Source organism: Falco peregrinus, chromosome 4 (genome assembly GCF_023634155.1).
Source record: "Falco peregrinus isolate bFalPer1 chromosome 4, bFalPer1.pri, whole genome shotgun sequence".
Taxonomy (NCBI): Eukaryota; Metazoa; Chordata; class Aves; order Falconiformes; family Falconidae; genus Falco; species Falco peregrinus.
In genome coordinates this window covers 42,186,105-42,202,370 of record NC_073724.1, presented here as the reverse complement: position 1 = coordinate 42,202,370, position 16,266 = coordinate 42,186,105, and positions in this window count along the sequence as shown.

Genomic DNA, 16,266 nt, shown 5'->3' with positions numbered 1-16,266 from the left:
GGAGGTCATCATTGCATCTTCCCAGCTGCCACAGGATGAAGTGCTGTGGGTAATTCAGCAGCTGATGCTTCATCACCCACACTTCAGGTTTAATGCTAGACAGAGGGTCTAAGAAGTTCTCCTGCCTCTTGTTCCTGTACTCCAGTCTGACCTGCCCCCTGCAGTGAGTCAACAAGGAAAAAAGATTGCCAGGGTGGGTACATCTTACAGTGGTGGGCTGTCACATCAGCAAGCACCCCTCAAAGAACGAGACATGGTAGGAGAGGGAAAGGATCAGTGAGGAATTTAACCAGATGCCTGGTCTCGCTCCCCTGGAGAAAAAAGGCTTGGGGAACTGGAGGTCTGCTCAGGCAAGTCCCCAATGCCACTTGGTCCCTGAAAAGAGGGACTGGTGGCTTTGTCAGCCTGTGCAATGAGGATGGGCCTGAGGGTGGTAGGTCTCTGCAGAGGAGGTGTCAGTGCAGCCTGGGTCTGCAGTGCCTGGGGGATAGAGCATCTATACACACACCTTTGCTGTTGGGTATCGTGAGACAGGGTACAGAGAATAACTGCAGCAGGGCTGGGTGATCTGGGATGTGACAGTATGGAGGGAGGGAATCAGGTGGGAGATTATTTAGCATTACTTTTGGTCTTATGCCGCACTCTACAGCTGAAGTACTCAGAGCAGCACTGCTGCGTGCATACAGGAGGCTTCAGGGGCGCCCAATGCTCTTTCTGTCAAGCCCAGGTTTCCATACCTCTGCAGACAAAAAGAAGTGTAGATCTTGGTGTGACTGAAAAGTCATTCTTTGTAGGGGCCTTAATGTTCTACAGCATAGAGACCCAAGGCATCCGTGAACCCATGATGTGCTTCCATGCCAAAAGCTCTATTTGCTGTTAACTCCAGAGAGTACCTAAGAGACAGGAGTAAAATGCAGTCCCCAGGAAAAAGGTGATCATCTCCTGCATGTTATTTCCTGCAATTACTCTCCATTTATTCTTCCTTCTGATGGCCCTCTTGTCACTGTCAGGCTAAAAAACTAAATCACATATTTGTCGGAGGACAGATAAAGCTTTCTAAAATTCAATATGCATCACAGAAAAAGTCAACTGCTATTTTCAGTGCAATCACAAATCCCAGGATTTCTCCTATGCTGGTCCCCAGCATCCCCTCATGTTTGTCCTCCTGGTCTACTGTACAGGTCATCTTGACCATCAGGACACCCTTGGGGAAGGTGAGGTGCAGGAGGGAACTGAGGGAAGAAGGTCCCCTCTCAGTACCTTCTACCCTTTGACATTAGTGCTATGGATGAAGCAAATGACAGAGGCAGGAGGAGCCTTTTTAAATTAAACAAAATGAACAAAAGAGGTAGCAAGTCCCAGCCCTAACAGTACAGTGAAGGTGAAAGGAAATCTCCTTCTTGGCCTAAGCCACCCTCTAAACATACTGCCACATGCAAGCCTGAAGGACGCTGTGACCCCTGTGGTGAAGACACCTGCTCTGTAACTATAGGTATTACCAACATCCTCTAGGGATGTCAGTGCCTATGCTGCAGCCTGGAGACCCTATACCTTTACACAAATCTTATTCTGATTCCTTTAGTATTCCAACCCTTTTTTCAGGTGGCCATTTCCCTTACCTGTACACGTGCCAAAGGTGCCAATGGCATCCCACACAGCATCAAAAATGGCCCTTGCTGCTCTCTGGCTTACCTGGATCCCATTCTGCCCCAAAAACTCCAACCCTGGTGACAGCACCATAGTTCTTGAGATGTTCCCCTTGCTACGGACCTGCTTGGGACCTCCAGCCACCACTGATCTTGAGAGGTGACCATTTTGCTTGCCTTGACACACATTGGCCTTCCCAACCCATTCACAGGGCATGCAGTGATGGGTAAAACTGTTCACTGTCCTTTTGGTCATGCCTTTTAGTCATTTTAATTACAAAGGGTGTGATAGGAACATCTACGGTTTTCAATTGACTTCAGTTGCACACCATGAAAATTCGTTTAGGTAAATTCTTGTTATGGCTTGATTTGTTGTCCACTTATATAACTAATGAGCTGGAGTAAGTGGATGGGCTGGTTTGGGGCTTTCTGGTCTGTGGGACAGCTGGCACAGGTAAGAGCTGTGTCTGTCCCAGTATTGCCTTTTTTTGAGCACGTTAGAGATCTGCACTGCCCTTCAAAGGAGGCATTTTGGTTCAATGGCTTTGTCTATCTTGGCTTCCTTTTCTTGCTTTGCTCTGGAGACTCTAAATTCTCAGGTCATGAGTGGGGCTTTCCAAGACAAGTCTGAAATAAACCATACCTTGTTTATTTGCCCCAAAGTACTGGCCATGATTCATCTGCAGATTTAATACCAGTGCCTAGCTGGATGCCCTTGTTTTATTGATTTCTATAGCTGTGCTTACAGATAATGAGTTTAAAAATCATGAGATCGGGCAGGTTCTCCCGGGTTGTTGTGTCACATCTTCTCCTGTCACACATAGTTATGTTATGCAACCCCCTTCATAGGCTTGCAATGCTCCAGCTAAAACTAGGCAGCGCTTTGCTCCTAGGATTCCTGCAGGAAAGCTTTTGCAGAATTTTGTTCCTCCAGCAGTCATTAATTCTGTCATTTCTTGTCTGAACATAGTCAGGAATAGTTTAGAGGCATTTGCTCTATGGCTAGCATTATCCTCAAGCTTAAATAACTCATCTTCCTTCTTAGAGGACAAGTTGGAAAAAGAAGTGGCTATGGAAAGTGGCCACATCCCCATGCAGCCCCCCAAGATGCAAGGAGCTGCCAGGGTCCATCAGGGTGCAGGGCAGAGGGTTGAGCTGGCACAAGGAGATATCCCCAGCAGCTCAGTCATGGTCCAAAGCACTGCTGAGGTCTCAGCAGGTCCTCATCCCCTGGCACTGCTCTCTCCAGGCCCTTCTGGAAATACTCTGATGGTGCCTCTGTTTGCCTTTTCTTAGCCCTGAGATGCTCGTGGCTCAGAGCCATCTCATGCCTGAGTGATCTCTCTCTGCTTTGTGGATAAGCTGCCAGCATATAGCAGAAATTCTTGTTCCTAGTGTCCAAGTACACGGCAGTGCATTTTTTACTGCTAAATTGCATCCCATTTGTCTCAGTCTCATCCTTAAGGGCACCCAGCTCCTCCTACATAATATTCCAACCCTTATCAGCACTAGCAGGGACTCCTAACTTCATGTCATTCCTGCTTTCTCTGCTAGGGTCGTTTAAAGAAAATATGGATTAAGATAGCATCCAAGACAGCTCCTCGATGAACTTTACCAGGAGCCGGCTGCCAGATTTTAATTCCCCGTTCAGCACAGCCTGTTTTCTACCCATTGGCTGATTCTTGACCCAGACTAAATCTCTTTCAGGACACCACATCTTAACGAGCACATTCCTGCCTGGCAATAGTGAATCAGGCAGACCTGCTCTCCCCTTTGTCCTGACTCAAGCAAGTCAGGCACAGACTGTGGCTGGGAAACCTGTCCCCTCCTTTGTTCCATTTATCATGTACCGTCTTGTATTTCTCCATCTTTCCTGCAGAGTTTGTCCCAACACCTTTCTCCTGCAGAGACCAGATGACTACCTGCATGGCTACCCCCACTACATTCCCCAGTCCCTTCTTCTTCCCTGTTCCCAGCCATGATGTTGACTCTTCTCCCATCCCCTCCCACACTCACTGGCTTGGTGGTTTCATGAAAAGCCATAGCTATCAACCTTACAATTGCAAGTGGTGGTCCCTTCCACATACCAGGCTGGAAATATCCTTGCCCCCTTGACCTGATGGGCTCTTTATTTCCACTTCCTTGCTGGCTCATCAATCCCAGGCATTTGCACCCATTTCCCTTTGCCCCATGCTGTCCCCGATGGCTGCTGCTGACAAGCGGTTCATGTTGGGGTGACAAAGTATTTAGTTCAGGTTGGGCTGATGCCTAGAGTACTTGAGCTAAGCCACATATTTTCATGTGTTTCCACCTGCCAGGTTCTCCTTTACTGCTCTCCCTTTTGCTCCCTGTTGGTCCCCTCTGCATTTTTAATACTGCTGCTGTTAAAGTTTTATATGCTTGGGCTGCCATTTTTATGGGTGTAATATTCTTACAGTTCAGAATGTTTTTGCAATATTATGTTTATTTTTTCCTACACTCAGAACTCCTTCAGGTGGCACAATGGAGGTAGCTTTAAAACTTTAAGCAAGGGAAAAAAATCTGCCTTCCTTCTCCTCCCCATTTTGGAGCTCTGAAACTTTTTTATGACAGAGCGTGCTTGTGAATTTGAGTGCAAAGAAAGCAGGGAAACAGAGGAAAAGCAATAGATGACTAATATTGCTGGGAAATGAACTCTGTACCACTCATTTCATCTGTTCTGGCCCTCCTGAACTTGTTTTGGAGTTACTTAAAACCAGTTGCTCTTTCTTGTTGCGTTGTGGGAAGCTGAGAGGCACCAGCTTTTCCAAGCTCCGAGCTGGATGTGTCCTGCAGTCACCAAGGTGACTGCCACTTGCAGCCTGGGAAAAATCAACTGTGCCAAGTATGGTGCACAAACTCTACAGCAAAAGAGGTGGGTGCTGGCAGGGGTGAGTGGATAGGGGTCCTAAAGGTTGTGCTTCAAGCTCCATCTGCCCCCATAAAACATCCACCCAGGGATGATGCTGGGTGGAGAAACAGATTGGCTGTGGTGGGACAGGCAGCCAGGTCACCTGCTTGAGAAAAGGATCGTGTGAGATGTCTTTAAAAACCCCATCTTTTGGCTTTTTTGGCCCATCACATTGCTCCCAGGCTGAGTGTGATTTAAAAAATAAAAAGAAGCGCCGTGGTGAATGTTTTTGCTGTTATGGATTAGATCTCCTAATATATGTTTTCTTTGCAGAGTAGATCACACATCAGTCATCCGGATGCACAGGGCCCCAGGAACCGACCAGAATTTGTGGGCTGCAGGGGAACACCCCTGAGGTGCACAAGGAGTGCCATTAGATAGAATAAATATATGGCAATCTCTTTCTACCCATTTTGTAGGAAGCAATCACAGGGCTTTTGCAGTGTATGGGTAAGTACACCTGTGCTCACTCACCCAACAAATCCTTTTTTCACCGTTGAGGCAGCTCAAATCCTATGCTTTAAAGGGCCCCTACATTATGAAAGTCCATTTTTCTTGTCCTGCACCATTTCCAGCCAGCCTGAGGTGCCCAGCTTTCAAATAATTTCAGTACTGGTTTCTCTCTAGAATGCTAGCACAGCTTCTTAAACTACCTTACTAGTAACTGCCAGGTTAGCTTGCAGCAGATCTGGGTGATGATGAGTGGTGCTATTCCAGAAAATGAGACACAGTGAGTTACATGACTGGCACAAGGTCATGCAGAAGGACTGTAGCAGAGCAGCACTTGCCCACACACTAATTCTGAGCTTTTGCCTAGTCAACATAACAAAATGCAATCAGCCACTGCCTAAACATTTACCTCTGGGCAGATTTTTGTACCCTTAGGATTGGCTGACACTCCTGCAAAGCACCAGTCCTATGGCTCTTTGCAGTTCTGCATACTCTTGGCAGGAGATGGGTTAAAACTAAGTAGAACAGATTGCTCGGTTAGAAAGATGGGAAAGACAGTTTCTGTGACTTCCAATTTTCAGTAGTGTCTACTTCACTTTCACTTGAGGGACTTACCTCAGCAATTAAACCTTCACTTAGCCACTGCATGGCACCACAACACATACTTCCCACACTGCCTTCATGTGAATACACCCTTCAGAGCCTCTTACAAAACACAGCATGAGCTGGTGTTGTTTGCTACCATAAAACACTAGCAAAGCTACTTTTTAAGCACCATTTTTCCATGATGCAATATGCATCTAGCTTACAGATGTTTGCTGCATGTGTGTTAACAGGAGCAAACTACTGTGTACAGGCAGATAGAAAAAGGTCTTGTGTTTGCCTTAAGCAGGATGCCAGCCAGCCTGGTGCTTTGGCACGTGTCTGTGTGCTCTCTGAAGAGGCAAAACATCTCTCTGGACTGGCACAGATGGGGTGGGATTGAGAGCAGGGCCATGACCTCATGACCACATGTCTCCACAGCTTTACCTACTTGTGGACAAGGAGTGGTGATGCATTCAGGGGATGCTCCTAGTTCCCCTGCAGAGATCAGATTTACATGAATGCAAGGCTGAGATGAATAGAAGGAGTCTTTGTTTCTCTACAGTCATAGATCTGGTGGGAACAACTTGCTTTTGATCTGGTTCACCTGAAAAGCTCCACGTCTCTCTTCTTGGTGCTTTGACAGCTAGTAGTGCTCGGAACACGGAGGGTCCATGGCTTCCTGGGGGCTGTGCAGCCCTTGAGCTTGTGATGGACACCTCTGAGCTCCCCACAGACTTATGGCTATGGCTTGAGCTATCCTTGATTCCCAGGGCTTTTTTCTCCCTCCCAGGGCACCTTTTGATCTGATTGAGGGAAAAAAGCCCATTTCATTAGGAGAAAACTTGATGAGTAGCTTCATACATTTTCAGCCAATTAGCACTGGTTAAAACGAATCATCAGAAAACCAGACATGGATTTGAAGCCTACATAGGCACATTTACAACAGCCAATACTCTATAAATACAGCTACAGCTTCCATACACATGGCGGTAGTAATACAGGTTGTGCACAGTATTTAGTAGAAAGTGGTTACTTGTTACACTGGTGTGTACTGCAGATGCTTGTGCAAAAGCTTTGTGCCTCCTAAGTAGCTGGAGGAAGATCATGAAGCCTTGAAAATGTTCCTGGGCTCCTTTGGGCTGGTGTCCTGCCTCAGGTCTCATTCTGTCCATCTTGCCAGAGATATCCAGTGACTGAATCCCACTTGCTCATGCAATTCACATCTGGAGGAGGTGATCTCCAGCTGTGCCAGTGGGGTACCTTTTAGCGCAAGTGTGTCCCACCTCAGACATCTCCATGACCCTCAGTTCTGGCATCCAGTCATCAGGTGGACTGGGGCAGCTGCTCCGTCCCCACCAGCGACAGCAAGAGCAGTCAGAGCTACCTCTCACAGATAGGACAAGCTGGCATCCTTCCCCTGATGGTGACCAGCTCCAGTGGTGCAGATTTGCTGCTTTCTCTATGTCCAGCCCCTTGTGCCTTTCCAGAAGAAACTGGGGCAGGAGGCTTCTGCTTTGTATCTGTAAGTGGCTTCCACCTTGGCAGAGGATGAGACATGGTCTGATTTCCTATTTATCTGAGCCCAGATGTGTTTTCTCAGTTGCATGATGTTGGACAGGAAAGTGCTGTTGCACATCTGTAGCCCAGGAGTCAAGCTGTGAAAGGGTCAGCCACGGGGCTGGAAGTCATGGCATGGATGCAGGCCTTGCTTGCATGGTCACCTGTAAGGGCCAGGGGATGAGGTGCGCCTTGCCTCTGGCTATGGGGTTGGACACCCTTGCTTTGGAGCTCAGCACAGGAGGACTTCATGGCCAAGGACTCCCCCTTTCCTTGGCTCTTCCTGCCTGCCCCATGGGAAGCATCGGAGGGCCCTCCTGGCCTACCACCAAGCAGGAAGGCCATGGGCCAAAGCTGGAAAACTAACTTTTTCCTCCTCCAACCCTGAGCAGGTGCAGCCCACCCCATGTAACATGAGCGGGATTATTACTGGATTAGATCAAGGGTCTAACCCTGAACCCCTGGCCCTGAGTGGGTTCCTGGGGCTTTTACCAGGGCTTTGCTCTGGCTTTCCTCACCCTTGATGTCTCATGGCTTCGAGCCAGAGGCTGCTCCACAGCCTCAGGCAGCAGTCAGCATCCCCAGCAGCACATAGCCAGCTGGAGGTGAGTGACTTGCAGCTGATGGCTCCGGCTCCTTACGCAAGCTCTCGGCCACAATATTTCTCTCCTTTATAAGAGCAGGATGATGCTCTGGAGGACAGCTCTGCTTATCTAAAGCAGGATTGGAGCAGGACAGCCTGTGGTCTGGCCGCGCCTCAGCTGCCCTTGGGAACCTCATGAGGATCCTGCCAGGGGCTGATAAATGCCAACAAAAGGATGTCAAGCGCGAGCAGTTGCTCCCAGTTTTGTTTATTCCTCTGATTTCTAGAGGCACACAAAGAGTCCGCACGCAATCTGCACAGAGTGCTCTTTATAAAAATAAATAAAAAGGCCCTTGCTGTTCAAAAGCAGCTTCCCTCCAGGTCTATTTTAGCCCATCGCCTTAGCAGCAGCTCCTTCAGAAGCCAGGACTCTGCTGATGAGAGTTAGTCACTTTTGTCCCTCAGCAGGCGTCTCGGTAATTTTCCCCAGCCGGTTACGTCAGTGAAGCCCTGCACCAGCAGCGCTCCCTGATTATGCAAGCTACGTTCGCAGATATGCTTGGGGTTGGTCTTTTTAACCTTTATTCACCAGCTCATCGCAGGGAGAGCTGTAATAAAAGCTTTGCTGATAAAGCCCAGTATTGTATTGACAAAAGAAAAGCATGGCATTGGTAATAGATTATATTTGTGAGAAATTGAAAGAAAAAACAAAGAAGCCGATTGCAGGCTATATAGGCACAGCTGAATCTGTAACAGTACTGTCTCTTGAAAAGAAAGACACTTTTTTAGTTCATCCAGGCAAAAGCAGGGACAAAGATTTTATCTGGGGTTTCAGTTTATTAGCCAGATGCTTTACAGTCATGGGTTTTGCAAGGCTGAGCTCTCTCTCCACTCCCAGTGAGGCACCCTAGAGCTTGCTCACAGATGGTGCAGGAACTCCTAAATTACAAGATAGGAGCCTTAGACTTGATTTTTTTTTTTAACCCCCACGTCCTTTTTTTTAAATATCTATGTTAATTTTATTTTTGTAAACAGCACTGGAAGGGGGAAGATGTAAGCAATTTTCTTCACCGGGGGCTCCTGGAAGTGTTTTTATTCACTCAGCTCCAACATCTCAGTTGTTCAAGCCTGTTCTTAATTCTACAGAAGCATGGCATGGTTTGCATTGGAAAGGACCTTCAAAGGTCATCTAGTCCAATCCCCCCCTTCTATGGGCAGGGACATCTTTCATTAGATAGTAGGGCATCCACAACTTCTCTGGGCAACTTGTACCCAGCTGATAGAACAGCAGGGGACTGGGATAAAGTCACTTGCCTGGGTCTCCAGATGAAAAAAATCCCCCTTTGACCCTCCTGCCTTGCTGGATGCCAGATCTTCCCTCCTGGTCCTTGGCAAATGCTGGGGAAAGGCTTGGGCCTGACGATCCTTCTGCAGGGATCCTCCTACAGACCCCTGCTGGTGATGGGATCTGCATCCCTCCCCATCCCAGTGCTCTTGTCTGAGGTGTCTCCTACGCCTGCAGCACTGAAGTGCAGGAACAGTTGTGATGCCCTCTCCTCTTTCCTCTTTGCCCCAACATGTCAAAGGATGGGCATGGAGCAGGGGACTGACACATCAAAAACTGGTGCAGTGGGAGGTGTTTTGCTGTGTAGCCCTACCCTAAGTCTGGTTCAAAACGGATCGGTTCATACAGCATGATTCTGCTGACTGTTCCATTCCGGATCAGGCACTAAATCTGACTATTAAAAGAAGTAATTGACTGACTGGTTGGGTTTTTTTAGGGTTGTAAGTATAGAAACTCCCTGCCTGTCAGAGAAAGGTGTAGCAGAGCTGTGTTTGGAGCTAGATCATGTCAGTCATTACAGCAAAGTTTGCAATCGGTGCTCCATGCACCATGTGCTATTGCTTGCCCATGGACAGCAGGATTGCTAAGGTAATGCTAGAAAAAGAAAAAAAACCCAACCCAACACTTACCATCTCCAGCTGTGAGCATCACAGCAGAGTAAATGTTAATATCCATATAACTGAGCTCAAGAGGCTCCTGTTAGCCACGGTGCTCTTGTTGGAGTGATGGGGAGCTGAGCTCGACAGATAAAACTGGTCCACATTTTTCAAATCGTTTATAGGTCCTGAAACCCTGCAGGCCTGGGTTGAAAGAAATTGGCAGTAGATTTGTGCTCCACTGGGCAAATATCCTGCCATGGAAAAATCCAAGCACTTTCTTTTTGACATTTTAAACAAATCTGCTTACTGTTGGGACATTTCAAAATTTCTCCAACCTCACTAAAAAGGAGAAAGAAGAGAAAGTGGAAGATAGAAGTGAAACATTTAATGTAGATTGAATTAAATGTCTTAAGCGACTCAAAGTCATCAGGGTTTTTCATTCGCCAAACTAGGAAGGCAGTCCTTTGCATTCATCTGCAACGACACTGTCTTTCCCTTCTTTGGCTCGGCCAGCAAAGTCCAGCAGCAACACAGCCTGGGACTGTGTGCCCTGAGGGGAGAATATGGAAATAGCAGACTTTGCCAGTATATGCCAGCAAGTCTTGAAACTGCAAGATTTTGAATATGTTATCTGAACCAGTGCTCAGTGCATGGGGAAAAAAACAAAACGATGCAGGGAAAGGGTAGGATGTGCTATAAAGTTTGAGAATTACATGTGTGGTCAAACTGAGGTAAAAGCTGGCTGCTGGTGAGAGGGTCATAGTCTGCCCTGTGCCTCTGAGAAGCTGTTTAGGTCAAATCCCTCTTCTCTTTCTCCCCATGTCACCTGCCTATGGTCCCATCTCTGTCCCCCCACCAGCCTGTAACCTCCCTCCCAGACAGCAGGACAGTAGATAAAGCTGGAAGCTTAAACTGTTCATGCCAAGCCAGTGATTAGCAGGCAGCCTGCCAAGGTTTACAAGAGGGATGAGGACAGCTTACTCTGCAAGCCAACAAGAAGCCACCAAGCCTTGCAGGAAGGATCAGGCCAGAGCTAACATGCCACAGGCTCTGCAACATGCTTAGCCTTTGCTCTGGTGAGCTGGTTGGTATCACACCAGCTCTGTCCATCCACCCCATAGGAGTCTTGGTGGGAAAGGAGGATCCAGGAGAGCTTACTCCTGCCTGAAATCCTGCCAGCACCACAGCAAGACCTAAATGCAGGAGTAATGTGAGACTGGGGGAGTGTGTCTGGGGCTCCAGTCTGCTTCTGAGATGCTCTTCTTGCATGCACAGCGCCTGTCCCAGGGAGCAGCGCTCTCAGGAAAGCTCGCCTTGACCAGGTCCCACACTGGCCCCAAATAATTTTCCTCTTTTGCCACATGATCCCATGTTTTGAGCCCTCTCAACTATTCAGTGTCAAAAGCATCAAGCACTAAATTGCTTTTGAGGTAGCATGTTCCCACGCAGCACTGTGAAATATTTAATATTAGGATGCTGTATTTGGGACAGACAGCATTTTTAACAAATGGGACGTGGTGAAACAGTGCTTTTTTGGCTCATGGAGCAAGCTGTCTGCAAGGAGGTTGATCAGGTACAAAGCAGTGAAAGAGATCTTTATGCCCTTTAACAAACTCCTTGAATTAATAACTAGCACTTACATCCAGTAGCAGACCCAATGTTATTGGGAGGATTAACAGTAGCCAGGCATTTTTCATTAAGTGTGGGGCTGCAAACGGCTCCTGTGGCACGGGTCTCATTACAGAGGATGTGTCAATCTATGTGGGGCTGAAGGCAACAAATAAAACCTGATGGACCTTAGCTCTGGCACCCAACACCTACAGCATGGCAACATGGCTTGGCTGCAGACAAAAACAAACTTTTGGGGCCTTGCTACATCATGATGATGTCTCCCATGATGATTGCTTTGATCCACGTAGAGATCAATCCTGCTGACCCTGGGGTCTGCAATGTGTCACCGCTGGAGCATGAAATCTGAACGTCAATGTAAACTTTCCCCAAATACAGGCTTGGCACTAACTTAGTACTGCTATTGGTCTCCTTTCTAATGAGGACTTTGCCCATGCTTAGTAATGCAATTAGCATACAAGCTCTGTGGTTAATAAACCTGCTTACAGAGCCATGAGCAGCTGCTCTCAAGTGGGGGAGGTGGGGGGATGCATGGACACCAAGGTCCCCTCTGCTCCGTGTATTTCAGCTCACTAATGCCATCACCTCTCTTGCCTCTTCTACAGGGAGTGTTTCTGATGCAGACGCCACCGCCTTGGCCATGACGTGTGTCCTTCACAGAGCGGGAGGAGGAGGTGGGCTGGATGCCGCTGTCACGGAGGTGTAGGGGCACTTCCCGCCTGTCCCACGTGTACTGCAGCCGCTCGTGTGTGACACGCCGGACCCGGGACTTTGTATGCGGCCGCTCCGCAGCACTGCCAGCTGCCCTTCTAATAAGCACTAATTCAATTTTCGGCTTTGCTCCTTGATCCTTTCATGCCGCCTCCTGAGCTGCTTTGCACCGATGTCTGCTGATGTCAGCAGCTGCGGGACTGGGAGAAGGACTGGCTGGCGAGGGGGGGCAGGGGGCTTGCCTCCACGCCGGGGTCTGCTGGGTGGTCCTGGCTGGGGTGCGCAGGGTCCTGGGAGCCTCCGGAATGACGAGAGGGACGTTACGAGGGTGTACTGTGCAGCCATATCTGGGCATGGGATTAAAATTTTCTTGTCAGAGGTATGAGAAGTCGTCTGTCATGCTCCACAGGGAAGATCAGTGAGCTCAAACTCAGCATGAAATTCAGGAAGAAAATCTTATCACATGCCAAAAATTTGTTGCCACGTGCTCTAATCCTCCTGGAAGACGCTGAATAACAGAGCAGCCTGAAGGCGCCCTGCTTAGCTGCCTCAGTCCAGGTGCTGGAGAGCACACCTCTACAAACCTGGCTAATCTGACCCACTTTTCAGCTGTCACTGCCGAGCTGACCAGAGGCCTGATCCAGCACTTGCTGATGTCAGTGAAAACCTGATCCCGGTGGCTGCAGTGCTGGTCACATGCAGGTGGTGGGCATCCTTACCCCTTGCTCCGGGCCCTCCTCCCGCCTTGTCTGAGCTCCCACAGGGAGAAGCAGGAGGGAGGAAAGCTAGACAGACATGGATAGGAACAATAAAACCTCGGCAGACTAGTTTTGAGTGTACTCAAGAGCAAAGATAGCACCAGGAAGCCCAAGGACACAGCCCAGTACTGCCGAACCTCGGCATTCACCTGCCCTGGCTCGCACCGCTGCCAGGGCTCGGCATGCAGCCGGTGCTGCCCAAGGACGGCTGAGCGCTGCTCCAGCTCTGGGGCTGGCCATCCTCCTCCTCCTCCTCCTCTCACCCTGCCCACAGGGATTCCAGGGACCCGCAAGTCCTGGAGTAGGACCGGAGCATTAGCTTAGACATATTAATTAATTAGTTAAGTAGTTAATTAATTCATTTGTTCACTCAGACATGAAGTGCCAAAGGTGTGCACCTGGAAACATGCAAACATTCTGCTCTTACGCGTGAATCCATAGCCAATGTTGAACATCTCCAGGCCCCACAGGTCTGGTGTTTCATGTGGCAGTAGGTGGAGGGCTTCTCAGTGACTGCTGCAGTGCTCTCAGACTTGTAGTCCCAGCTTTGATGGCAAAGCCTGAATGTAATGCCCCCCCACCTTGTCATCTGCTCTTCTCTCTCAGGGTTCACATGACTTGCAGCTGAACCCAGCCATACCACTGGCTCGTTCGTCACCCCTGCTGAGACTTGCCTGCTACAAACTGCTCTTTCTGTCACCAGTCAGAAGCAACCAAGTGACAGGGAAATGCAGTATTACAGAAGCCAGAAGCCTTCCACTGTGTACCATGTGCATGCCCAAATGCAGACTCTCAAGCACCTCTTGCTTCAGGACAGCAGCAGGCTACTGGTCAGCCTGGAGAACAGATAAGTCATTACTTAATGCCATGGACAGGCTAAGATCATCACAAAGCTTCACGGTGCTTGTGACAGAGCAAAGGCAACTGGCATTATAAATGATTTAAAACATTTAGAAAACATAAGAAACCAGTTGGGCTGGAGCAATTCGTAAAGCAAAGAGGTTGTGGTTAACCTCCCCAAAGCTGGGAAAAGGGGACACGTTGCCCTCACCTCACTTTTCAGCCCTACCCCAGTTGGCAGCTGTGGCATGCCACTGCAGAAAGGTAACATGGTCCCAGATAGAGCCCTGCCTTTTTGTGTGGATCCCGGGGTTTGTTGGAGGGCTAGAGATGCCTTCCTCATCTCCAGTGCCTCTCCTGCACAAAGACTACAGCTTTTGTACAAGGTAACTAAGAAGAAACTTTGCTTCTGTGTGTAATGAGGTGCAGTAAAAACATTTTGAATTAAGAGGCAAGAGGTAACACAAAGAAAAATCTCTGTGAATGAATCTTCACAGGCAAGAGAGAAAGAGAGCTTACCAAAAAGCCATGAAGCTCTAGCAGGATTTGAGCTTGCCATGCACCCAAAGGAGATGCTTAGCATTTACATCAGCACTGCCCTAATTATGCAAATTGCTCATTGGTTTGTGCACCAAGACACCAGCATTTTGTTTGCTTTGCTCCCAGCCCCCAGCCTGTGGGCCAGCGTTTTGCTCCTTTGTGCTGGGTGTGCAGTATGTCAGCCTGGGACAGCAGGTAGGTTTGCAGAGGCAACTCTTGAATTTCAGAGCTCCCTCTCCCACTGCATGAAAAAGCAGAGCTGGTTTCTAAAGCAAATGGGATGGGACATCTCAGGAAGGTGCTTGTGGTTAATAAATGCATGTCATAACGATTCCCAGCTGTCTCCTGTGTGCTGGGTACCAATGTGAACGTCCCCCAGTACAGTCAACCTGTACTCACAGGCTCACAGGGCAGAGGCATGCTCATCTTCTAACACTGTGTCCGTTCTCTTTCAGGCTGCAAGCAGTGGAAGGTGGTACAGAGACACTGACTCCATCATTCATCCTGTGCCACTGATAGCCTGGGAATTGCCTCACTGCTCGGTGACAGTCATCTTTGCCACAGCTACACATTTTGGTAGATCTGTTGGGAAAGCAGTTTCAGTGGACTGCTCAAGGAAGCAAACTTCCCACATCCATGGACAATACAACATAAGAAAAAATCATCATTTCTTTTCAAGATTCATTTGGGATATTAGGAAATTCTACTAATTTCTACTCAGAGTAGTAGAAACTACTCAGAGCCAAGAGCAAAAAATCCTAACAGCTTCCCTCCTGCAAATATATCAAAGACAGCAATAGCACTAGCCATGTTAGATATATACAGCACCTTAACAGAAAAGAAAGGATTGGCTTTTTCTGTAACATGCTTTCAGCTTTTTGCCCTGACCATGCTCCTAGGGACATGCAGGGAAGCTTTTAAACGAGGAACACCCTTAAAGTCTGTCAAAACTGCTTGTAAAACCCCAGTGTGTGCTACAATTCGGTGACAAACTATGCCAGTTTCAACAATTTTTCACTGCAACCTGATCTCAGTAGTCTTCTTGGACTGGACCCTGCCTTCATAAATCCAACAGTAATACTCCAGTTGAATCCAGAGCCCATGGGCTAAGCCTCAGCAATTAGTGCTCACTGATTTATTCACATACATATTCACCACAAGGGTTCAGAACCCTCCGCAGACACTATGCAAATAACGTATAGTAATAAATGTAAATACCTCACTTGAATTTACAGCATCAATATTCATACTCCGAAAATTAAGACCTTCTTTGGTCTGTTGGCATATAGTTATTAACAGCCAGTAAAAAGGGCTGCAGCTGTATACAAACAAACATTTTCTTTTGTAGGAACCACAAAAAGTGCTGCTTCCTGACAGAAAACTGAGCTTTGACAAACCTGCAGGGAGCATGCTTTGTGTGCAAGTACAGAACTTCTGATCTCAAAGTATGTAATTATGTGGGAAAACCACCTTATTATTATTATTATTATTTGGTTTTGCATGTCTGAACTGTTTATTTTTAGATGAACCTTTTTTTCACGGAAAATTTGGCTTGAAAGTCAATAGGGCTGTATCTTCTTTGAAATCCCAGCTTTCAGGCTTTCTAGAGTGTCTGAGAGCTGTGGTCTCATGTGTCCACAACGAGGTGAGTACTCATCCCCAGCAAGGTGAGATGCTGCCCTAGATTTTCTGACAGAGTTGCTATTTCTTGTTGACAAGCTCACTGCCTGTTAAGCCTCCTGGACAAATCAGACAGTGTCACTGCTCCCTAGATGCTGTGAAACTCAGATCTCTTGGAAATGTGCATTTATGGGACTGAGGTATGGACAGTCCTCATAAAATGGCCCACGGACACTGCACTGCCAGACCACCTCATCTGCCACGACCACCAAGGGGGGAGGAAAGGAGAGCAACAGTGGTTGGAAAGCATTATTTTTTTTAGGAGGGAAAACATTTCATAAGAGCCAAGGTGCATCAGTTCCAGGACATGTGATGAGGCTAATTTCTGTCAAGTTTGTTTCCCTTCTCCTCTTTGACACCAAACAAGAAAACCAAAGGATTAACAATATTTATTTGGTTACTACTGTAAAATGC